General features: G+C 46.3%; 1 protein-coding gene and 1 long non-coding RNA gene across 4 annotated transcripts in view; one reads left to right on the plus strand and one right to left on the minus strand.

The window, feature by feature from the left end:
• Positions 1-26567, plus strand: part of IGSF11 (immunoglobulin superfamily member 11) — a 376323-nt gene that overhangs the window by 264066 nt on the left and 85690 nt on the right. The window lies entirely within an intron of this gene.
• On the minus strand, positions 3054-24617 carry LOC137545122 (uncharacterized). Of its 2 annotated transcripts, none has more exons than XR_011025996.1 (3): positions 24377-24617; positions 9990-10096; positions 3054-3465 (listed from the first exon to the last, which is right to left on the minus strand). It is a non-coding gene; the product is annotated as an uncharacterized lncRNA (long non-coding RNA). The 2 variants fall into 2 exon arrangements; XR_011025995.1 differs by having other exon boundaries at positions 9956-10096.

A 26567-nucleotide genomic window follows, 5' to 3' on the forward strand; every position in this document is an offset into this window, starting at 1 on the left:
CCTGCCTACATATACTGGGACATATACCACCTGCCTACATATACTGGGACATATCCCCCTGGCTACATATACTGGGACATATCCCCCTGGCTACATATACTGGGACATATACCCCTGCCTACATATACTGGGACATATCCCCCTGGCTACATATACTGGGACATATACCCCCTCCTGCCTACATATACTGGGACATATACCCCTGCCTACATATACTGGGGACATATACCCCCTGACTACATATACTGGGGACATATACCCCCTGACTACATATACTGGGCACATATACCCCCTGGCTACATATACTGGGACATATACCCCCTGCCTACATATACTGGGACATATACCCCCTGCCTACATATACTGGGACATATACCCCTGCCTACATATACTGGGACATATACCCCTGCCTACATATACTGGGACATATCCCCCTGGCTACTTTTTCTGGGGTCATATACCCCTGCCTACATATACTGGGACATATACCCCCTGCCTACATATACTGGGACATATACCCCCTGCCTACATATACTGGGACATATACCCCCTGCCTACATATACTGGGACATATCCCCCTGGCTACATATACTGGGACATATCCCCCTGGCTACATATACTGGGACATATCCCCCTGGCTACATATACTGGGACATATCCCCCTGGCTACATATACTGGGACATATACCCCTGCCTACATATACTGGGACATATACCCCTGGCTACATATACTGGGACATATCCCCCTGGCTACATATACTGGGACATATCCCCCTGGCTACATATACTGGGACATATACCCCCTGCCTACATATACTGGGACATATACCCCCTGCCTACATATACTGGGACATATCCCCCTGGCTACATATACTGGGACATATACCCCTGCCTACATATACTGGGACATATACCCCTGCCTACATATACTGGGACATATACCCCTGCCTACATATACTGGGACATATACCCCTGCCTACATATACTGGGGACATATACCCCTGACTACATATACTGGGCACATATACCCCTGGCTACCTGTTCTGGGGACATCTCTACCCCTGGCTACCAGTTCTGGGGACATCTATACCGCTGGCCACCTATTCTGGGGACACCCAGAGCTGGGACAAGGTCCTCCAGCACCCAAGGCTGAGACACCAAAGTGCGTCCCCGCATCCCTCCCACCCCAGCCGGCACACACTGATTGCTATTAGACTAAGAAGCGCCACAGGGCCCACAAGCTCCCCAACACCTTAATATCTAGTTATCTGGCTTGCAGTCACTGCCATGTATCCCCTTTTCTTATTTCTTTCTGCTTCAAACACAATTAGTCATGACAGTTGAATGAATTGTGCGCCCCCCCTACACTGCTCCCTGAGGCTGGAGCCTCTCCAGCCTATGCCTCGGCCCGGCCCTGGGGACACCTATAGACCTGGGGCTACCTATTTTTGGGGAACCACTGCTGTCAGATTGAGTGTATTTTGGGGAACTGCTGCCAGGTGAGAGGTGTCTACATATTAAGGGGGCATTCTGCCTATTTATGTGAAAAGCTGTCTATTTATGTGCCTCATGACTGCTGAATTTGTCTTGTTGCGGGCCTCATGGTTACTGACTTTGTCTTGTTGGGGGCCTCATGATTTGTTGGGGGCCTCAAGATTGCTGAATTTGTCTTGTTGGGGGCCTCATGATTGCTGAATTTGTCTTGTTGGGGGCCTCATGATTGCTGAGTTGGTCATGTTGGGGGCCTCATGATTGCTGAATTTGTCTTGATTGGGGGGGGGGCCTCATGATTGCTGAATTTGTCTTGATGGGGGTCACATGATTGCTAACTGCGAGACTATGGAAAAAGCTGAATCATCATCATATGAGACAATAGCATTAAACCTACTTTTTCCGCTTTTTAAAACAGAAAATGAAACTGGGAGGTTCTAAAAAAAATGAATAAGTTTTTCAGGAGTACGATGGATGAAATTGTTTATCTTCACAGTTTATTTTCAACTTAATTTTCCATAATGTTCATGTATGAGTTAAAACGTTTGTATTTAGTTTAAATTGCTGTTGGCACTTTGTGATAGTAAAGTGACTTTGCAGTTTGGACACTCGACCTCCAAAAGGTTCGCCACCACTGTCCTAATCTAGTTCATGTAAACTTGTCTCCACCCACGACCACACCCACATTCTGGTTCATGACCACACCCATTTTTAGGCATGATGTAGCTCCATTTTTGGGCGCGCTACGCGCGCCACACAACACCGAGCCGGTTTTGCCGCCCCACTTTTTGCCCCCCCCTCTGGAAAATTTTCTGCGGACGCCCATGGTGGACGTATTGTAGTCTAGGGCCAATTAAATTATCTGTATGCTTTTGGAATGTGGGAGGAAACTGAAGTGCCCAGAGGAAGCCCACTCAGACACAGGAAGAACATACAAACTCCATGCAGATAGTGCCCTGGCTAAGATGCGAACTGGTGACCCAGCGCTGCAAGTGCTAACCACTATGCCACTGTGCTGCCCTTGTGTTCTGACCACTCTTCTGCCCGCAGTCCTAGGCACACGGTAGCCTAGTTATCATTCGCTTCAAAACCAACATGTTAATTATTCTCTGCCTTGGCTGGATGCGTGCCTTTAGGGTTAAGGGCAGTTGCTCATTATGTAACAGGCTTTAGGACCAGCGTAATAAATAAAATTGCTTATATTTTACAGTATTAATTTTTTTCATTATTTAGTCAGTGTTGCCCATAGTAAAATCTTTCCTTACCCTGATTTACATTCTGGCATTTATCAGAGGCGACCACATCTTTAGTCCTGTCAGGTGCATCTCTGTAGAATGTTTGTTTACTGTGTATTCTGAAGTCAGCAGAAACAACACCTGGTCTCCCAGAATTCTCTGAGAGAAGAATTCCGCATGTTTAAACAGCCTGGGCTGTGACATCACTGGGAAGGCGGGGCTACATAGCAATACACAGCAATACATAGATATAGGAAGTGTTCCTGATGTTGCAGCTGAAAGCAGGAAGATTACCATGAAAGTGGATATCCTGAATAAATTACTACATTCTACTATATGTCACCACGGGGCCTAAATTTAATACAAACTGCTTAGAAATAAAGAATTTCCCCAGGTCGGATGAATAGCCAGGCTGGTGACAGATGTTGGGCGTTCCGGGCTAGCAGCGCCCCCTGCAGGTTCTCCTCCTGTAGTTTGGGGCCTGTTGATGGTGGGTCTGTGAGGAGTACATGGCTCCCCCCGCAGCACCTGTCTTAGTATGGTAATGTCTATATTCAGTGCGGCTCCCGGTGGACAGTTGTCTGATCTCTCAGGCACAGATAATTCCCGTCTGCTGCAGGGAAGACGTCCTATTTCAGGAGGGGACCGGTGTTCGGTTTCCCTTTCACGGCATGCTTGGGATTCCTCAGACATCGCCTTATCCTTAGAGCCTTACTGTGCTTACACTTAAAGAGGAACTCTGGTGAAAATAATGTAATGAGAAAAAGTGCTTCATTTTTACAATAATTATGTATAAATGATTTAGTCAGTGTTTGCCCATTGTAAAATCTTTCCTCTCCCTGATTTACATCCTGGCATTTATCACATGGTGACATTTCTACTGCTGGCAGGTGATGTCAGTGGAAGAAGATGCTGCTTGCTTTTTTGGCAGTTGAAAACTGCTGTAAATAGCTATCATTTCCCACAATGCAACAAGGTTTCCACAGTGTGATGTTAGAACCATGGTGCTGACATCACACTGTGGGAGGGGTTTCACCACAACATCAGCCATACAGAGCCCCCTGATGATCCATTTGAGAAAAGGAATAGATTTCTCATGGGAAAGGGGGTATCAGCTACTGATTGGGATGTCGTTCAATCCTTGGTTACGGTTTCTCTTCAAGTGCGCCTAAAATAACTTGAAAATCAGGCTCTGATCAATAATGCAATGTTGATGTTTAAAGAGACACTGAAGCGAAAAAAGATATATGATATAGTGAATTGGTTGTGTACTATGAATAATTACTAGAAGATTAGCAGCAAAGAAAATATTCTCATATTTTTATTTTCAGGTATATAGTGTTTTTTCTAACATTGCATCATGCTATAATATGTGCAGATTACACAACACTCAGCATTCAAAATGAGTCTTTCAGAGTAGTCTGTGCACTAATGACCTCTCCTCTAGCAGAGGAAAAGAAAACAGTTGAGATAATAAAAGTCAGATAACAGCCCTCTCCACAACTAAACTTAGTCCAGAGTTAATGGCTTGTTTGCATAGAGATAACAACTGGAGTTTCTTAAAGGGAAGGTTCAGGGAGGGTGGGTTAAAAATAAAAATCAAATTCCACTTACCTGGGGCTTCCTCCAGCCCGTGGCAGGCAGGAGGTGCCCTCGCCGCCGCTCCGCAGGCTCCCGGTGGTCTCCGGTGGCGCGCCCGACCTGGCCAGGCCGGCTGCCAGGTCGGGCTCTTCTGCGCTCCAAGGCCCGGAACTTCTGCGTCCCACGCCGGCGCTCTGACGTCATCGGACGTCCTCCGGGCTCTACTGCGCATGCGCTGCCAGTGCCGTTAGTAAGGAGCTTGGGGCCCCAGTGCGAGTTTTACATGCTTTATTGATATGGAGCCCCAGAACCTACCAAGGACAGCTTCAATATCAGAGAGGTGTATTAAGAGTTAAAAAAAATAGAGATGTTTATTACCAGCATAGCACCAATGCAAAACTAATAAGATGGGTGAAGGAGGCTTTCATACTTCCACAGTATGGCGCAACACAACGGAAGTGACTTTTTTGCTGCATCCCCGAAGCAGTGTCCAAAACTACGTTACTGCGCGTCTTATGTGGGGAGCTGCGTCGATCTGCATTGGCCCGGAAGTCATGTTAGCCTATGGTGACACAGGGATATTTAAAAAATGACTGACGCAACATTGCGGCGCACATGCGCGGAAGCGTATTTTTATTATGCACTTCCATGCACTTCCGTATTCCCCAGAGCAGGTAGTGACCACAAGCACGCCACTTCCTGCTTGGCCCAATGCCAGATGGGGAATACCGCGTAGTAACGCGGTATTCCCCGAAACTCCCTGAAAGGCCTGGGTTTGGTTGTGCGTCGCGGCTGCTGCACCGCCAGTTTGCAGTGTGAAACCGGCCTCAGTGGGCCCCAGTGCAGTTGCTACCTCTGCAACCCCTATTGCTACACCACTGCAAGCTGCCGTGACTGTAAACTAACACTAAAGTACACACAGTCATACAGAACATCTGCTCTTCAGAGGAATGTGAAGGCTGCCTGTTGCTGACTACCAGATAAAAGTTGCTAATTGCCTGGCTGTAAGGAGGTCGGCAATGGTAACTTATATCTGTATCTGTTTGTCTCATGACAGGTGCACTTGAACTCCAAACTTCAGGACAATAATAAAGAGACCACACACTAATAGCTAAACAGGGGTGTATTTATGGGCTACCTTCTGCAGTGTATGAAAAAACCTCCAAAACAATAAGGGCTTTGCTCACTTTTAACTTAAAGATAAACTTTAAAGGATACCTGAGGTGACATGTGACATGATAAGATAGACATGTGTATGTACAGTGCCTAGCACACTACTAACTATGCTGTGTTCCTTTTTTTCTTTCTCTGCCTGAAAGAGTTAAATATCAGGTATGTAAGTGGCTGACTGAGTCCTGACTCAGACAGGAAGTGACTGCAGTGTGACCCTCACTGATAAAGAAATTCCAACTATAAAACACTCTCCTAGCAGAAAAAATGGCTTCTAAGAGCAAGAAAGAGATAAAAAGGGGAATTTCTTATCAGTGAGGGTCACACTGTAAATCACTTCCTGTCTGAGTCAGAACTGAGTCAGCCACTTACATACCTGATATTTAACTCTTTCAGGCAGAGAAAGAAAAAAAGGAACACAGCATATTTATTTGTGTGCTAGGCACTGTACATACCCATGTCTATCTCATCATGTCACATGTCACTTCGGGTATCCTTTAAAGGACAACCGAGGTGAAAATAAAGTGGTTAGATAAACAATTGTATCTATCCTCCTTCTCCTAAAAATGACTTTTTTAGATATCTCATATATATTTAAATGTAGTTTTTATGTTTTTACGGTTTCATTGTCTCTGCTCAATGACACCTTCACTGAAGTATGTCAGAGCTCAAATCTATGAATTATTGAACCTTTTTTATCTCTTTCCTGCTCTCAGAAGCCAATTACTGCCAGGAAATTGTTTTATGGCTGTAATTACTTATCAGTGAGGGTTATGCTATAGTCTGACCCAGTCCGACCCGAACCCGACCCAGACAGAATTTGCCACTTACATTCCTGATTATAAACTCTTTCAAGCAGAGCAAGAAAAAAAAGGGACACAGCATAGTTATCTGTATGCTTGGCACTGTACATACACATGTCTATCTCATTATGTCACATGTCACCTCGGGTATCCTTTAACCCTCTGGGCGATACAATTATATCGCCCAGGAGGTGGCGCAGCACTATTTTTTAATTTTTTTTATTTTTTAAATCATGTAGCGAGCCCAGGGCTCGCTACATGATAGCCGCAGCGCAGCGGCACCCCCCCCACCCACTCCGATCGCCTTCGGCGATCAGAGTAAGCAGGAAATCCCGTTCAGAACGGGATTTCCTGCTGGGCTTCCCTGGTCGCCATGGCGACGGGGCGGGATGACGTCACCGACATCATGGACGTCGTGACGTCATAGGGAGTTCCGATCCACCCCTCAGCGCTGCCTGGCACTGATTGGCCAGGCTGCGCAAGGGGTTGGGGAGGGGGGGGGGCTGCGCGGAACGGCGGGTAGCGGTGGATCGGCGGCGAGCGGCGGCGATCGGAAGTTACACGCAGCTAGCAAAGTGCTAGCTGCGTGTAACAAAAAAAAAAATTATGCAAATCGGCCCAGCGGGGCCTGAGAAATCCTCCTGCGCGACATACCCCGAGCTCAGCTCGGGATTATCGCTCAGGAGGTTAACCTAGGACTGATCTTTATCACAATCAGTAGCCAATATCTCTTTTCTCATGAGAAATCTTTGTCTTCTCTCGAATAGATCATCAGGGGGTCTGTATGGCTGATATTGTGGTGAAACCCCTCCCACAGTGTGATGTCAGAACGCTTAGGGGTCAGGGGTCACCGGCTGCCATACACACGCCTGGTTGTCGGCTGAGGCAGACGACTTAAGTCAGGCATGTGTACAAGGCTTAACATTATTGTCAGATCTAACAAGATTAGGTGCATGCTTGTTTCAGGTGTGTGCTTCAGATACTACTGCAGCCAAATAGACCAGCAGGGCTCCCAGGCAACTGGTATTGTTTGAAAGGAAATAAATGTAGCAGCCTCCATTTGTTCTAACTTCAGTTGCCCTTTAAAAAATAAAAATGCTTAAAGCCTGCCATGAGGTATTATGGGCAAGGCGTCTGCTTGTTATGCTTGGCGCAGGGTTACCGTAGTTACCGGTTACACTGAGGACTCCTTGTAGTGATTAATTAACTGTCTGACTAAAAATGCTGCAGTTTGACATAAACAAAGGTTCTACATCTCACACAACACTGGTAATGCTGTTACTGCTGTCTAGGAAACAAAGGTGTTGTGTGAACGACCTTTACAGCACGATGGGCTCAGAGACGCAAGTGCCAAGATGGTCCCAGGGCTGAGGGCTGACCTGACTGCTCACACTCCCCCCCACAAGTGCCCTTTTCCAGCATTCCCCCGGGAACCGCAGTGACTGGGCCATGGAGAGCGGCACAGATGGTCCTTCATAGTTACCTGTCTCGGCAAACACTGCAGTTCCTTCTTGAACCTTCGGCGCTCACACACTCCCCTGCCCTGACGCACACCTAAAGCTATGTACCCATGGGGTGATTCTCCCGACGATTTTCCGGATGACCGGCAATTTTTTGAGCGGCGAGCGGTAGTTTACGTGACGTCATGACCTGTGTACAGGTGCAAAATTACGCGAACGTCGCTTAGCGTCACGCATCGATAAAAGACCATCACGGTGGATCCTTAAGATCCTCGATGACCCGGTGCAAAGTACAGCGATCGCTGTAAGTCTTGTTCGCGCCGTCGTGTGAGGTTTGCCGTCGCTGGAGGTTCGTTGTGAGGGAGCCGTCACTGGATCCATCTTCCTGGGTCTTTGCGGTCAGTATGACGACCCAACACCTCCCCCCATATTGTCATACCCAACCCCAGCAACAGCTAAAATAGACAGTCTCACTCCAATGAACCCTACATTCAAAAAATTGTCTGGGTACCTCTGTTGGAGTGATACTTATTTACTATAGGCCACAGCTCCACTTAGACAACAATCAATTAAATGGTTTACAACAACAAGATATAAATTAACAACAAAACCAGAACATTGTAAAATAACTTCAGATATTCCAATCTTTGTCCCCTTGCTAGAGGTGACTGAGGAGGACCCACCTTAAAGTATACCAGAGCTGAGTAAACTTAACAGTTTTATACATACCTGTGGCTCCCTCCAACCCCATCCACTCCGATCGCTCCCACACCGCCATCCTCAGCCTTCTCTTGCGCCGGTACCGGATCCTGTAACTTCAGCCAGTCGCGGCCAGTCCGACGCAAGAGAAGTGCGCCCTCTACGTATCTCTCCAGCAGCCCCCGGAGAGAGATACGCAGAGGACGCACTTCTCTTGCGCAGACTGGCTGCAAATGGCTGAAGTTACAGGATCCGGTACCAGCGCAGGAGAAGGCTGAGGATGGCGGTGTGGGAGCGATCGGAGTGGATTGGGCTGGAGGGAGCCACAGGTATGTATGATACTGTTAAGTTTACTCAGCTCTGGTACACTTTAAAGGGTACCTGAGATGAAACACATCTCAGGTTTTATACTCCCTTCTGGCTTCCTTAAAGAGACTCTGAAGCCACTTAAACAATGGGTTTTTACCTTTTATTTAGGTTAAACATGTTTGCCCCTGCTAAAACCCTGCTATCCTGCGGCAGAACGAGGGTTTTTTTTACCCCCCAAATCCTAGAGCAAAAATCCACAACATTCTTGGTCGTGGATTTTGCTGCCCATGGAGGCAGAGCTTTGAGCTGTAGCTCTGCCTCCATGCACGTGAATCTGCCGGCGGATCTCCGCCTCTCCCCGCCCCTCTCAGTGAAAGAAGACTGAGAGGGGCGGGAGGAGGCGGAGATCCGTGCAGATGGACGTGTGTAGAGGCAGAGCTACAGCCCAAAGCTCTGCCTCTGCCAATGTGCCCCAGGGGATTTTGGGGGTAAAAAACCCTCGTTCTGCCGCAGGATAGCGGAGTTTTAGCCGGATCAAACATGCTTAATGGGTAAAAACCCATTTTTTTATGTGGCTTTAGAGTCTCTATGGAACCTCAACTCAAAATAATTACAAGAGTTTCACTTACCTGGGGCTTCTACCAGCCCCCCTGCAGCCATCCTGTCCTGTTCCGGTACTCTCTTACTGCACAGGACACGTTCACTGTCATAAACGCATACAAGGATACACATGGCAAGGGCTGTGCAAGCGCAGTGGACCACTGTCTGATCGGTCGGCAGAACCGAAACTAAGCCGTGGCGCGAGAATGGAGAATCATTCAGGAGCGGCACGGGACAGGACGGCTGCGGGGGGCTGGTAGAAGCCCCCATGAGGCCACTCAGTACCTTGCCGTCTCCCCAGGTGGCTCCTGTCCCCCACAGTATGGCCCAGTTTCCTAGGCGAGTTGCGGTTTATCACTCATGCTCGGCCTGGCCATGCGTGTAACCTTGTCATGCTCCTGTAGCCAGGAGTGGTCTGCATGCCAAAGCGCGTCTCGGCCAGGCTATCACAGTACCCCACGGGTACTGTGGGGGACAGGAGCCACCTGAGGAGACGCTGAGGGACCAAGTTTCATCAGAGGTACCCTTTAATACCAACCAACTGTGGATGAAAACCAAAGACCACCAGCCGCCCTCAGTGGCTTGGAGGCTCCATGGGTTTACATACCAAAACTAGGACCATATTAACCTGGACAACGGACCTCCAGATATTATCCTAGTTCTGCCTTGTGTTCCACCACCAACTTCCATCAGTCCCTTTGACTACCACCTCCTCTAGCAAGACGACCACCACGGATGCTGTGACAACCTGAAAAGAAAAAGCCATGGAAAGACAAATCAACAACTCATAAAGAGTTGTTGTTGGTGGATAGGCAGTACAGATTGGTTTGATAATGGTGAAATAATCAATGTATTACAACATTTTATTTCTGATGGCTGGGGAGATCTTTCACTGAAAATTGTACTGTTAGTGGGAACCTTCAGGCACTAGGCTAAACTGAAGATTGGCCAGGTGGCGGCTCACTCTCCGGGTCAGCTGATTGGCGGGCAGCCTCGAATTCCCGCTCCAGGACAGTCATCCCTGGTTCCTTTGCATGACTGCGCGTTTCGCCTGCTCAGCGGATGCTTCTGCCATTTATCCACCCCACTTTACTGCAGTGCCGCTCATGAATCACCAAACAAGACGAGCGCTAAATTAACTTTCTAAATGAAGATGCTGTAAATTTGTCTGCATAAGTGCTGGAGGATTCGGCGTCCTATTAGCAGCACATAGATCAGGAGAGGAGGGGGGGGGGGGGGGGCATGCTAGAGACACAGCTGCTGATAACGTGGCGGAAATCCACCATGACTGATGTGCCATTGGTGATCTCCGCAGATTAAAGTGCATCATGTGCAAGCTGTTACATAGGCTGGACCAGTGCGGCAGGAAAAGGGCGGCAAATCAGGTTTCTAGAAACAAAGTGACATCACTGCCCCGTGTGATGATAAACATCCTAGACTTATGTCATAATCAGAGATCATATGAAGCGATACAAAAATAACAGTAAAACACTGATGTCCCAATAAAGTACAAACATCAACAATAAACAAGGGACAGATGGGCTATTTATGGCATAGTCAGTTGAAGATATAAACTCATATAGTGCTGTTCATGCTACAATAAAATCAGTCTTTTATTAGTTATACATAATACATATAAAAATCTATAATTTAAATCACTTTAACAAACGACTAACTGTTTCCAAGCTAAATTATAGTCACTGACAAGTTTCGCGGAATATCATCCACTTCTTCAGAGGCAAATGACAACTTCAGCTGCGATTGTATAATGATTTGTCTATTGGCTGAGACACAGACAGTCACTGATGGGGAGAAAAATAGGGATAAGACCTGATAGAGGACAATGTCACAAATGGTTTCAGCCTAGGTGTCTACCAGACCTGTTCTTATATCGTACAACGTTTTCAGTTTTTAAAAAAAGTAACACCTTTAAACACGCCCCTGCTACATCTCCAATCCCACCCTGCCACATCCCTAGTCAAATCCATGCCTTGAACCCTAGTCCCGTCCATCCCACACCCCTAGTCAAGTCTATGCCTTGAACCCTAGTCACGCCCACGCCACACCCCTAGTCAAGTCCATGCCTTGAACCCTATTCACGCCCATGCCACACCCCTAGTCAAGTCTATGCCTTGAAATCTAGTGAAGTCCATGTCACACCCCTAGTCACACGTTTCACAAACAATCCATTCAAGTCAGAGTTTTATCTTTTACACCACTCCAGTCCTTTCTAGTATTATTTGTTTACTTTCATAGTAACATTTGAGAATAAAAAACATATATACTGTGTATGTATGTATGTATATATATATATATATATATATATATATATATATATATATATATATATATATATATATATATATATTTTATCAATGCAAATGAGAAGAGTAAAAATACCCATTAACAATCTAATTTCCAGAACGATAGTTGAGATTGATTGGGAAAAATCGTTTCCCTCCCCCACCTTTCCAACGGAGTGGAAAATGATAAACAAACCGATCAGACTAAATGTAAAATATATATATATATATATATATATATATATATATATATATATATATATATATATATTAAATTTGGATAGAACGATTGATTGGCACCCAGTTCAATCGATTGTACGGGGGGCCAAGTGTTGGGGGGGGGGGGGGGTGGCAACTACTAACCTTCCCTTCCTCTGATGCAGGGGACTATGCAGGTGTTTTTGTGGCTTCACTTGGTATGGGTGAGATGATTAGGATGGCCACACTTGTTCAATGACCCTTGTGAGATGGACCCCAAGGCCGTGAAGGGCACCAAGGGGAAGTACATTGGGGGTTTCACTGGGGGTAACGCCACTGGAGACAAATGACTGTCCCTCTGAAGAATACACATTTGGGAGCTATGACGGAGTCATCAACTAGACATCACAATGTGGCCAGGGCAGAGTCACTTAGGTCTTCATGTTTGCCCATTTTTCCTGCTTCCAGCACATGGCCTTCACTAAGTGACTGTACCTGCTTTCTAACCGATCCCACGCCTTGACAGGTTGCCTTGCTATGACATAATCCTTGTAATTCCCTCCACCTGTCCTTGGCTGTAATGTGGTGGCTGACTGGTGTAAATGAAGTAATGACAGTTGCAGAATTTTCTGGTGCTCCTCCTCCCCCGCAGAGTGGTTCATTCCTTCCAATCCCTATAAATTAGCGGCTGCTTACTCTACGCTTTCTATCTATAGCCAAATGGGAAAGTGTTTGCCACGGGTCAAAAATAGTTAGCGAGCGAGAATGTGACCCTGTTGTGTGTTTGTAACCTGAACCGCCGCGTTCACTCCACACCGGCGTCCTGACCCCGACCTGCAAGACGATAGCAGGCGGATAATTGCCACGGCCTAACCTCACCTGACTGGTGTTCTCCGTGTCACTCAGAAGTGCCCGGAAAATCCTCTTAAAGAGAAACCGTGACCAAGAATTGAACTTCATCCCAATCAGTAGCTGATACCCCCTTTCTCATGAAAAATCTATTCCTTTTCACAAACAGACCATCAGGGGGAGCTGTATGGCTGATATTGTGGTGAAACCCCTCGCACAGTGTGACCATGGTCCTAACATTACACTGTGGGATCCTTTTTCCGTTGTGGGAAACAGCTGTTTCCAACTGCCAAAAAAGCAAGCAGCATCTCCTTCCACTGACATCACCTGCCAGAAGTAAAAATGTCACCATGTGATAAATGGCAGAATATAAATCGGGGAGAGGAAAGATTTTACAATGGGAAAACACTGACTAAATCATTTATACATAATTATTGTTTTTTTGATACATTATTTTCACTGGAGTTCCTCTTTAAATGAAATCTTCTATGTATTATTTTCAGAGCACTACACATTTTAGGACTCATCTACTGAAGGCATCACCAATGATCCTGAGGGATATTATAAGTCATAAGATTGAATTAATAAGACATGAATATATATAGGAAGTGCTTCTGATGTTGAAACCAGAAAAATCGCCATAATTATATAGGAAGTGCTTCTGATGTTGAAACCAGAAAAATCGCCATAAGCCTCTTGCACACTGCAAGCAATTCAGATTCAGATTCCGCTTTTTAATCTGTTTTTACTTCCGATTCAGATTTGCAGTTTGCTCCTTGCACACTGCAAATCTGAATCTGAATCGGAGGAAAAAACTGATTAAAAAGCGGAATCTGAATCTGAATCGCTTGCAGTGTGCAAGAAGCCTTAAAGTGGGTAGTATCCTGAATGAATTACCGCATCCAGTGCAGGGAGGAGCTGGGAAGACATATGAAGGTGGAGTTGAAGGGTTAGCAGGAGCAGAGTGGAGCAGGGCAGCAGCGGCAGTGCAGGGAGGAGCTGGGAAGACATATGAAGGTGGAGTTAGAGTGTTAGCAGGAGCAGAGTGGAGCAGGGAAGCAGTAGCAGAGCAGGAAGTGGCTGGGAAGACATATGAAGGTGGAGTTAGAGTGTTAGCAGGAGCAGAGTGGAGCAGGGAAGCAGTAGCAGAGCAGGAAGTGGCTGGGGAGACATGAAGGTGGAGTTGGAGTGTTTAGCAGGAGCAGAGTGGAGCAGGGCAGCTGTAGCAGAGCAGGAAGTAATACATTTTGCAAATAACAATTATCATTTCAGTTACATGTTGAAGGACTACTACTGTGAAAAAAGTAAGCAGTTAAAATCTGACAGGACCAATGGGTTTTGGACTAGTCTATCTCCTTATGGGGGATTCTCAGAGTTTTCTTTGTTTTAACCACTTCACCACTGAGGAGTTTTACCCCTTGAACACCAGAGCAATTTTCACCTTTCAGCGCTCCTTCCATTCATTCGTCTAAAACTTTATTATTACTTATCGCAATGAAATGAACTATATCTTGTTTTTTTCGCCACCAATTAGGCTTTCTTTAGGTGGGACATTATGCCAAGATTTTGTCAATGTTTTAATGGGAAAATAGGAAAAAATGTGGGAAAAAATTATTATTTTTCAGTTTTCGGCCATTATAGTTTTTAAATAATGCATGCTACTGTAATTAAAACCCATGAAATGTATTTGCCCATTTGTCCCAGTTATAAGACGGTTTAAATTATGTCCCTATCACAATGTTTGGCGCCAATATTTTATTTAGAAATAAAGGTGCATTTTTTTTCAGTTTTGCATCCATCCCTACAAGCCCGTAGTTTATAAAGTAACAGTGTTATACTCTCTTGACATAAATATTTAAAAAGTTCAGTCCCTGAGGTTACTATTTATGTTTTTTTTTTATTGTATTTTTTTTTAATTACAAAAAAAAAAAATTGGGGAGTGTGGGAGGTAATGAGTTAATTTATTGTGTAAAACTAATGTATTTGTATATGTAAAATGCTTTAGGGTGTAGTTTTACTGTTTGGCCACAGTGAGTTTGTGTTCATGCGACCCGTAAGTGTCCGGAAGGACGCTTACAGGAAGCACTACGAGGCTGGGAAAATCACAATGATCGCGCTGTTTCTCATAGAAGCAGCAGATCATTGCAGGGGCTTAGATCAATGAACAGGAATGGATTTTCCCGTTCATTGATCTCCGGGCGAGCGGGCGGCGGCGTGCACGAGCGGCGGGAGCACGCGCACGAGCGGAAGGAGCGCGGACAGCGGCGGTAGCGCGGGAGGTACGGATTTCTCCGTCCCTTGATTTTTAGGGGGGGAAAAAGGGACGGAGAAATTCGTACCGCGGGGGGTAAAGTGGTTAAAAATCCTTTCCTGAACAGCAGTTGCTGATTCTAACTGGCAAAATAGTGTGCAAGTAAGTAGGGAGACTGGCTGGTATCTTGCTATTTTGTCTGTTGAACGTAGCATCTGTCCTTCAGGAAATGCTTTTGAAAACAAAGAAAACTGTGAGAATCCCCCATGAGGAGATTGACTAGTCCAAAGCCTGTCAGTTCTGTCAGATTTGAACTGCTTTCTTTTTTTTTACACTGCAGTTCCTCTTTAAACAAGCTGTTTTGTATTTCTAGAATTGTGTGGTAATTCTCCATAACAAAACACAGCGCCCGTTGTGGAGATAAACTTTAAACATCCGTATTTGGTGAGCTTCCTCCACCCGCCTCTCCGGAGTGCCCAGAGTGTCTTGCTACAATCCGGCACCTCTTCTCCCGCTAACTCAAAGCGCCAGGCAGGTCACCTACCGCCCCCGCGCTGGGATGAATTCCGCGTGGCCTCTTTGAAGCCGTAACAATCGCTCACCGTTCCACCGTAATTAAAAACGATCTTTCGCACTGCGCCTCCGATACGCGACCAGCTTTCGCTGCAGCGGGAACAAACTCCATCTGTTCGAGGCTGCGGCGGCATGTAACAGCGTCGGCGCTTGGCACGCCAGGCGGCGGGGCTATTTATAGAAGCAGGGTGCCGGGGAGCCATTGTGAGGGGACGCAGAAGGGCCGCGCTGTCTAGGTGCGCCGCCGCTCGCCCCAGCTTTTCAATAACATCACATAATAAATGGCAGAAACGAGGGCTTTTTGTGTAACGTCTGCAGAACTCAATGCTGATGCCACGCTGGGGGCAGATGACTCAGATGTCTAACGTTTCTATGGAGAAGGACAAAGGTCCTTATTCCACAAAATAATGAAGATAACAAGATTGAGGATGTATGTCTTATGTATGAGCGACGCATAAATTTAACTTCTCTTCTCCTGGCTTCTTTTCTCTGCGCCGTAACGGACTTGCGGGCTGGTTCGCAAAACTCGTCTTTGAGGACTTTAAAGAGGAACTCCAGTGAAAATAATGTAATAAAAAAGTGCTTCATTTTTACAATAGTTATGTATAAATGATTTAGTCAGTGTTTGCCCATTGTAAAATCTTTCCTTTCCCTGATTTACATTCTGACATTTATTACATGGTGACATTTTTACTGTTGGCAGGTGATGTAGCTGCTGCTTGCTTTTTTGGCAGTTGGAAACAGCTGTAAACAGCTATTTCCCACAATGCAACGAGGTTCACAGACAGGAAACTGCCAGGAGTACCACGGTACTCAGAGTTTCTTGTGGGAGGGGTTTCACCACAATATCAGTCATACAGCGCCCCCTGATGGTCTGTTTGTGAAAAGGAATAGATTTCTCATGTAAAAGGGGGAATCAGCTACTGATTGGGATAAAGTTCAATTCTCTGTAAAGAGAAACCGAAACCAAGAATTGAACTTCCTCCCAGTCAGTAGCTGATACCCCCTTTTCCATGAGAAATCTTTTCCTTTTCTCAAACGGATCATCAGGGCGCGCTGTATGGCTGATATTGTGGTGAAACCCCTCCCACAGTGTGATGTCAGGACCATGGTCTTGACAGTTTCCTGTCTGTGAACCTCAATGCATTGTGGGAAATAACAGCTGTTTACAGCTATTTCCAACTGCCAAAAAAGCAAGCAGCATCTCCTTCCACTGACATCACCTCCCAGCAGTAAAAATTTCACCATGTGATAAATGGCAGAATGTAAATCAGGGAAAGGAAAGATTTTACAATGGGGAAACACTGACTAAATCATTTATACATAATTATTGTAAAAATAAAGCACTTTTTTTATTATATTATTTTCAGTGGAGTTTCTCTTTAAGGAATTACCACTACTGTTTTTTTGGGAGGCTGAAGTCTTGCACAGGACACAAGGAAAGCAGAGAGAAATGCACCCTGTGTTGTTTTAGAGAGAAGAGCCTGTCTAATTCCCCCTCATATGTAAGTAATCACAAGTAAAATTTGATCTCTCAGCTGCGTCAGCACAGAAAATCATCAGTCCTCGGCAGATACAGCTAATATGTAAACACAGGATGCTAACCCTTTCTCTGCTTCCATGCAAGCAGGAAGTAGACACACTGAAGATTTATTGCAGGTGTTCTGTAAACGGTAACAAATGTTTTTCTTTAAAGGTTATTAAGCTTTAGCTTTTAGAGCAGAGGGGAAGTTTTAAGTTCAGCTCCGCTTTAAGGTTGCCCATAAATGACTCAATTATCCTGTTCCATCAACCATTTGATTCAATCATTTTATCGTATCGGAGAAGAATTGATTATGTTTTATTCTGCTCGATCGAGGGAAATTAGGCAATATCTGGTCCAATCGACCAATTTACTCGATGTGTGAGGATAGAAAATATCAGCTGATAGAAAAGGAATTAGCTACTGCTCACATGACTGTCCTCAGAGGAGCTCACACTCTAATCCTGCCATAGTCATAGTCTAATGTCCTACCATATTATTATTATGTATTTCTATAGCACTGACATCTTCTGCAGCACTTTACAGAGTGCATAGTCATGTCACTGACTGTCCTCAGAGGAGCTCACAGTCTAATCCTACCATAGTCATAGTCTAATGTCCTACCATATTATTATTATGTATTTATATAGCACTGACATCTTCTGCAGCAGTGTACAGAGTACATAGTCATGTCACTGGCTGTCCTCAGAGGAACTCACACTCTAATCCCTAAGATAGTCATAGTCTAATGTCCTACCATATTATTATTATGTATTTATATAGCACTGACATCTTCTGCAGCACTTTACAGAGTGCATAGTCATGTCACTGACTGTCCTCAGAGGAGCTCACAGTCTAATCCTACCATAGTCATAGTGTAATGTCCTACCATATAATTATTATGTATTTATATAGCACTGACATCTTCTGCAGCACATTACAGAGTACATAGTCATGTCACTGACTGTCCTCAGAGGAGCTCACAATCTAATCCCTGCCATAGACAAAGTCTAATGTCCTACCATATTATTATTATGTATTTATATACCACTGACATCTTCTGCAGCACATTACAGAGTACATAGTCATGTCACTGACTGTCCTCAGAGGAGCTCACAATCTAATCCTACTATAGTCATAGTCTAATGTCCTACCATATTATTATTCTGTATTTATATAGCACTGGCATCTTCTGCAGCACTTTACAGAGTACAGTCATGTCATTGACTGTCCTCAGAGGAGCTCACAATCTAATCCTACCATAGCCATAGTCTAATGTCCTACCATATTATTTTTATGTATTTCTATAGAACTGACATCTTCTGGAGCACTTTACAGAGTACAGTCATGTCATTGACTGTCCTCAGAGGAGCTCACACTCTAATCCTGCCATAGTCATAGTCTAATGTCCTACCATATTAATATTATGTATTTCTATAGCACTGACATCTTCTGCAGCTTTTTACAGAGTACATAGTCATGTCACTGACTGTCCTCAGAGGAGCTCACAAGCTAATCCTACCATAGTCATAGTGTAATGTCCTACCATATTATTATTATGTAATTATATAGCACTGACATCTTCTGCAGCACTTTACAGAGTACATAATCATTTCACTGACTGTCCTCAGAGGAGCTCACAATCTAATCCTACCATAGTCATAGTGTAATGTCCTACCATATTATTATTATGTATTTGTATAGCACTGGCATCTTCTGCAGCACTTACAGAGTACATAGTCATGTCACCGACTGTCCTCAGAGGAGCTCACAATCCAATCCCTACCATAGTCCTAGTCTAATGTCCTACCATATTATTATTATTATTATGTATTTGTATAGCACTGACATCTTCTGCAGCACTTACAGAGTACATAGTCATGTCACTGACTGTCCTCAGAGGAGCTCACAATCCAATCCCTACCATAGTCATAGTCTAATGTCCTACCATTTTATTATTATGTATTTCTATAGCACTGACATCTTCTGCAGCACTTACAGAGTGCATAGTCATGTCACTGACTGTCCTCAGAGGAGCTCACAATCTAATCCTACCATAGTCATAGTGTAATGTCCTACCATATAATTATTATGTATTTATATAGCACTGACATCTTCTGCAGCACATTACAGAGTACATAGTCATGTCACTGACTGTCCTCAGAGGAGCTCACAATCTAATCCCTGCCATAGACAAAGTCTAATGTCCTACCATATTATTATTATGTATTTATATACCACTGACATCTTCTGCAGCACATTACAGAGTACATAGTCATGTCACTGACTGTCCTCAGAGGAGCTCACAATCTAATCCTACTATAGTCATAGTCTAATGTCCTACCATATTATTATTGTGTATTTATATAGCACTGGCATCTTCTGCAGCACTTTACAGAGTACAGTCATGTCATTGACTGTCCTCAGAGGAGCTCACAATCTAATCCTACCATAGCCATAGTCTAATGTCCTACCATATTATTATTCTGTATTTATATAGCACTGGCATCTTCTGCAGCACTTTACAGAGTACAGTCATGTCATTGACTGTCCTCAGAGGAGCTCACAATCTAATCCTACCATAGCCATAGTCTAATGTCCTACCATATTAATATTATGTATTTCTATAGCACTGACATCTTCTGCAGCTTTTTACAGAGTACATAGTCATGTCACTGACTGTCCTCAGAGAAGCTCACACTCTAATCCCTACCATAGCCATAGTCTAATGTCCTACCATATTATTATTATGTATTTATATAGCACTGACATCTTCTGCAGCACTTTACAGAGTACATAGTCATGTCATTGACTGTCCTCAGAGGAGCTCACACTCTAATCCTACCATAGTCTAATGTCCTACCATATTATTATTATGTATTTCTATAGCACTGACATCTTCTGCAGCACATTACAGAGTACATAGTCATGTCATTGACTGTCCTCAGAGGAGCTCACAATCTAATCCTACCATAGCCATAGTCTAATGTCCGACCATATTATTATTATGTATTTCTATAGCACTGACATCTTCTGCAGCACTGTACAGAGTACATGAAAGGTATAGATAAATGGCACATCTTTTTCCCATGCTGTGCCCAGTCCGGTTACACTGTGCAGAGTGGAGGATTTATCACCTGTGCCTGCAGTGTAGGAACTATTAGCATGAACTGCTCTGACCCGAGGTCAGGCCTTCTCTGGAGAGGCTGCATAAGCCCAGCTGTCGCTCATGCCTCAGACTCAGACAGCGATAACAAGCTTCCCATCAGAATAAATCTATGTATTAATCATAACTCTGCAGTCACACGAGAGCGCAGGTAAGTGAAGGTGAAAGCACAGGTGTGCAGGCGGACTTATCCTGTCAGGCAGTAATACAGAAAGGTACTTGTATCTCAGTCATGATAGGACAAGTATAGACCAGCTTGAAATGCAATTTAGTAATCGCACATTTCCATGGATTGAGGCTAGGTTCACAGTGGGGCGTTGCGTTTCGGGGACGTTATAGGGCACATAACGTGCCCCTAACGCAACGCCTGGTGGTGCTGGATGTGGACGTCAGAGTGAGCCGCGTTGTGCAGCTCACTCTGGCGTCCGTGATGCCGTGATGCGTACTCTTGGACGCATGCGGCATCACGTGGTCCCGCCCGGCCAATCGCCGCACAGAGCGGCGCTCCAGGAAGTAAACACTGCACGTCACTGAGTGCAGTGAATATTAATTAGCCATGTGCCCGGCCGCTCTCCCCTCCTCCCCAACATGACTGAGCATGTGCAAGCAGTCTAACGCGGCTTAGCCGCGTATAATGCACAGCATGCAGCACTATCTTTAAACGTGATGTGTTACAATGTAACGCAACGTGGGCACTGTGAACAGCCCATTGATTTTTCATTGCTGTGAGTTGGGCTGCATTACAGGCTTCTCTAACGTGCGCCTGTAACGTCCCAATGTGAACCTAGCCTTAGGCCGGTTACACACTCAAAACGTGCAGGAGAACGGCTCCTGCAGGCGTTGCGGCGTGTCGTCGGAATCTGCGGTGCGACGCTGAGTAACGGCGGTAGTAGTTAATTTACCCGAAGGGGAAGCGCCGATTCCTGATGATAAAATGCGCCGGGATGCGTCGTACCTCGCCAAAATGCCAAAAGAGGGCTCTGGTGTGAAAGAGCCCTTAAAGAATACAAGAGCCCAAAAAATATAAATGCTTATCTACTTACCTGGGGCTTCCTCCAGCCCATTGAAGTCTCTGTGTCCCTTATCTCAGCTCTGCTGGCAGCCACTCCTCTGCGGTCCTCTTGTAGTGGCCGCTAACCTGGCTAGGTCGGCGCTTCTGCGCATGCGCGCTCACGCAACACTCGGGCCTGCGCTGATGTGATCGGGAGCGCTCTGCACAGTACTGCGCCTGCGCACAGCATGGCGCCAGCCTGGCTGCTACAAGGGGACCGCAGAAGAGTGGCTTCCAGCAGAGCTGCGGCAAGGGACACAGAGACTTCAAGGGGCTGGAGAAAGCCCCATGGTAAGTAGGTACGTATATGAATACTACTATATAACTGACCACTACTGTAAATGTGATATGCAGCCTTTTCATATTTTACACTTGATTTGTGCTGTGCAAGCACCACATCACTCTGCAGATATGAGGCTTCGCATGACCCTGCACATAGGCTAATGCGGGGGGGGGGGGGGATTACAGCTGCCTAGAATCCCCCCTCAGACCAGGGCCGGTGCAGTGTCTGAGGACAGGCACAAGTTGGGACACCAGAATATCTCCATGTATCCTGCAGCTCACAGCACTGCCCCCTTTCTTTCCCTGCTACAGTTGACTTTGGATGGAGCAACAGTGTGTGTGCAGAGCATGGAGCAGCAGCGTGTATACAGAGCATGGAGCAGCAGCATGTGTACAGAGCATGGAGCAGCAGCGTATGTACAGAGCATGGAGCAGCAGCGTGTGTACAGAGCATGGCGCAGCAGCGTGTGTGCAGAGCATGGAGCAGCAGCATGTGTACAGAGCATGGAGCAGCAGTGTGTGTACAGAGCATGGAGCAGCAGCGTATGTACAGAGCATGGAGCAGCAGTGTGTGTACAAAGCATGGAGCAGCAGTGTGTGTGCAGAGCATGGAGCAGCAGCATGTGTACAGAGCATGGAGCAGCAGTGTGTGTACAGAGCATGGATTAGCAGTGTGTGTACAGAGCATGGAGCAGCAGTGTGTGTACAGAGCATGGAGCAGCAGTGTGTGTACAGAGGATGGAGCAGCAGTGTGTGTACAAAGCATGGAGCAGCCGCGTATGTGCAGAGCATGGAGCAGCAGTGTGTGTACAGAGGATGGAGCAGCAGTGTGTGTACGGAGCATGAAGCAGCAGCGTGTGTACAGGGCATGGAGCAGCAGCGTGTGTACAGAGCATGGAGCAGCCGCGTATGTACAGAGCATGGAGCAGCAGTGTGTGTACAGAGCATGGAGCAGCAGCGTGTGTACAGAGCATGGAGCAGCAGTGTGTGTACAGAGCATGGAGCAGCAGCGTGTGTACAGAGCATGGAGCAGCAGTGTGTGTACAGAGCATGGAGCAGCCGCGTATGTGCAGAGCATGGAGCAGCAGTGTGTGTACAGAGCATGGAGCAGCAGCGTGTGTACAGAGCATGGAGCAGCAGCGTGTGTACAGAGCATGGAGCAGCAGTGTGTGTACAGAGCATGGAGCAGCAGTGTATGTACAGAGCATGGAGCAGCAGTGTGTGTACAGAGCATGGAGCAGCCGCGTATGTGCAGAGCATGGAGCAGCAGTGTGTGTACAAAGCACGGAGCAGCAGCGTGTGTACAGAGCATGGAGCAGAAGCGTGTGTACAGAGCATAGAGCAGCAGCATGTGTACAGAGCATGGAGCAGCAGTCTGTGTACAGAGCATGGAGCAGCAGCATGTGTGCAGAGCATGGAGCAGCAGCGTGTGTACAGAGCATGGAGCAGCTCTGGGGAATGAGCACAGCCCTGTGCCCTGCTGTGTGAATGCTTCACTTTCTCCTTCATTACCAATGTCGGCTGTCCTCATTATCTGTATCCAAACTGCTCCTGATCGATCCCGTTGACAGTCCTTTCAGGAATCCCCCCCCCCCCCCCCTTTGAAAATCCTGGGTTTGCCTCTGCTGCACCAAGGTGCGGGGACAGGGTCATATGCATAGGCCCATCCCCTGGCTAGCGACCTACTTCCTGCTGGGCAGGAAGTACGTCATATTTAATTTTACCAATATTCTAATGAACTGCAGAATGATGCAATCCAGGCAGCAGCTGGGCTGAAAATAACTCAGTTTTTGCGCTTTTCCTCAATGCCCCTGTAGCAACAAGATTATTACATGCTTGGACTGGTGTCACAGCGTTTATGATTTCTGACAGAGGCAGAGAATATTAGTGCAGTCAAACAATGTCAATTTGTTGGATTGCAAAAAAAATAATAAAAATAAAAAATTGCCCAGCACGGCGATTGCTAAGCAAATTTTTTTGTGCTCTTAGACCCGGATCACATTTGCGTTTTCAGCCAAATGGATCCGGTGAGGCTTCCTCTTCTTCCGCTGTGACTACACAGCACGTCATGTGACTAGTCACCCGACTCATCATGTAGTCACATGACGCGGAAGAAGACGGAAGCCTCTACCGCCGGCTGCCTAAGAAGATAAGGTATGTATTAAACCTCCCTAGCCCACCCGCCCAGCCGGCTGTTGCACCCTCCCATCGCTTAGGATCACATCGGCCCATGCCCCGTAGAACGGTCCGTTTTTTCACTAGTGTGAAGAAACGTCCCGATTCCCATTGCTGCAGTATTTTTTGTCCGGATCCGTTCCGCTAGGCAAAGCAGTCCGGAAAATTAGGGCCTGCGGCATTTTTTCGATCCGGGGGCCGGAACGTACAGAACATGTGAATGGATCCATAGGTTAACATTGGATCCATTCGCATCAGTTCCGTTTGTACAGTATACATTTTGGTTACGCTCTGGAAAAAAACGCATATGTGAACCGGGCCTTATTGCGTTAGTATTTATGTAAAATTGAAATGGGGTGGGGAAATGGGCACCACGATTGCTATGTTATTCAGGGTAACCCTGCAATCAGAAAATTGATTACGATCCAAAAATCGGATCGCAACGCCCTACAATTTAAAGAGACAAAATTTTTGGCTGCAGATACCTTATTCCAAACTGAAAATGAAGGTAAAGTCTAAACACTCTTATCATTAAGCTATTAGGTCATATTTTTAAATTTGCATTTTTTAATACAGCCTTTTTACTTTAACTGAGTAGTTTTACTTCAGTCTTTGCATGAGTTAATTACTGGAGAAAAAAAAAATTCCAAGACATTACCCAGAATCCTCTGCTTCAGGTTAATAATTTCCAGCCTCCCGGTCACCGGCAGACACGCTTCTGGACGTTTATTAAATAAAGGCAGGACAATCTGAAAGCAGGCATCACCTCCTAAATGAATCTATCTCTGGCGTTTAATTACAAAAGTGAAGATAATTGGGAAGAGCAGCTTTGTCACATGCGGGCAGGAGAGGGACGCTGCGGCCGTGTCATGGAGGGAAGGCGCGGCGGTTCCTGGCCGGAGGGGCGGCCGGTTAGAGCACAACTTAATTCATCATGTGACCGGCATCAGCCGGGGAAGGAGCGGATCAATAGTAATTACCCAGATATTAATTAAACGCAGCGCTCCGTGCTCACGCACCGTGCGAGGCCGGGGGAATACATATATGTTTTTTGCTCATGGGGGTGTAAAGGCTTTATAGATTGCTCAGAGCTTCATTAAAAACAACAGCGAGGACCGAGTGTCATGTGTCCTGCAAATGTCATCTGAGATTGCCGAACAGCGGCTGATTGAATTGTAATAGGAAAAAAACAAGGCTTTTTCTGATGCTGTTTGATGTCACTTACTTTTTTAATAATACCAGTTGTTGAAACAGCAATGGTTAACCACCCTGGCGTTCTGATTAAATCGCCAGGGTGGCTGCGGGAGGGTTTTTTTTAAATAAAAAAAAAACTATTTCATGCAGCCAACTGAAAGTTGGCTGCATGAAAGCCCACTAGAGGGCGCTCCGGAGGCGATCTTCCGATCGCCTCCGGCGCCCAGAATAAACAAGGAAGGCCGCAATGAGCGGCCTTCCTTGTTTTGCTTATATCGTCGCCATAGCGACGAGCGGAGTGACGTCATCGACGTCAGCCGACGTCCTGACGTCAGCCGCCTCCGATCCAGCCCTTAGCGCTGGCCGGAACTTTTTGTTCCGGCTACGCTGGGCTCAGGCGGCTGGGGGGACCCTCTTTCGCCGCTGCTCGCGGCGGATCGCCGCAGAGCGGCGGCGATCAGGCAGCACACGCGGCTGGCAAAGTGCCGGCTGCGTGTGCTGCTTTTTATTTGATGAAAATCGGCCCAGCAGGGCCTGAGCGGCGACCTCCGGCGGTGTTGGACGAGCTGAGCTCGTCCAGACCGCTCAGGTGGTTAAAGGGAAACTCCAGACTGCAATGTAAACACAGGGCGGGGAGCGCACATCACACTGTGCCTAAATCTACCCATACAGCCCCCCCCCCCGGGTCGCACCTAACCCTAATCCGTACCCCCATTCCCTCCCGCAGCAAAGCTATGATATGCGGCAAAGAGGGTAAGTTCCGGCGGATGGGCCTGATTAGCGGCAAGAACGTAACATTTCGCCACCCGCTATGCAATGCCGCAATTTGCATTCCCGCAAGCCCCCAGCGACTCTGGGCACCGAGATCTTACATTCTTGCCACTAATCAGGCACGCAACACACACAATTTTTCACTCCTAGCTAAAGCAATTTCCAACCTATATTTGTTCAGCAGGCGCCGTCAGCCAATCAGGTGTACCGTTATACACCGTTTGCCCGCCGCACCAAATCTAGAAGGAATTGCATTAGGTAGCATTCAGGTGGGAGACTTCGATTGGACGTAATCGTAGATTACATCGTTTGCAGGGACGCCGCGTGCAGGCAGATCTCCCACACGGTTCCCTCCCTAACCACTCACCTGTCAACCGCATCCTGGAAGCTGTAAAAAAGACATTTTACATCACAAACACTGGTCCGCACAACAGCCGGGGGCCCCGGGCGGTCGTGCGAACCAGTTTTTGTGACACTAATTAGGCACCTCAGGCTGCTGAAATTTACCTTTTTTCCCGCATATCGCAGCCATTATAAAAGCCACGTTTTGCAGCTAAAAAGGTAAATTGAGGCACCCGATAGCGGTAGCCGGCGTGCACCAAATTTTCCACTGTTTGCCATTGCGGCTTTTATAATAGGCACTTATGGCGGCGCCTTTATTCACTGCACTCTTTTTGCCTGCTTCGTTTTGGACATCAATATCCAAACTATATCAATGCCGCCACCCGATCAATCGATTCAGTTGATTTTTGTCTGAAATCGGTTAAAAGGATCAATCAGGCATGCTAGAAAATCCCAGTCACAAGGGCTCGATCAGGTGCATGGCGGTAACAGACCCCCAGCCGGTCTCCCTCCAAGTCTATGTTTGCCCACCCCCCCAGCGG

Source organism: Hyperolius riggenbachi, chromosome 2 (assembly GCF_040937935.1).
Source record: "Hyperolius riggenbachi isolate aHypRig1 chromosome 2, aHypRig1.pri, whole genome shotgun sequence".
NCBI lineage: Eukaryota > Metazoa > Chordata > Amphibia > Anura > Hyperoliidae > Hyperolius > Hyperolius riggenbachi.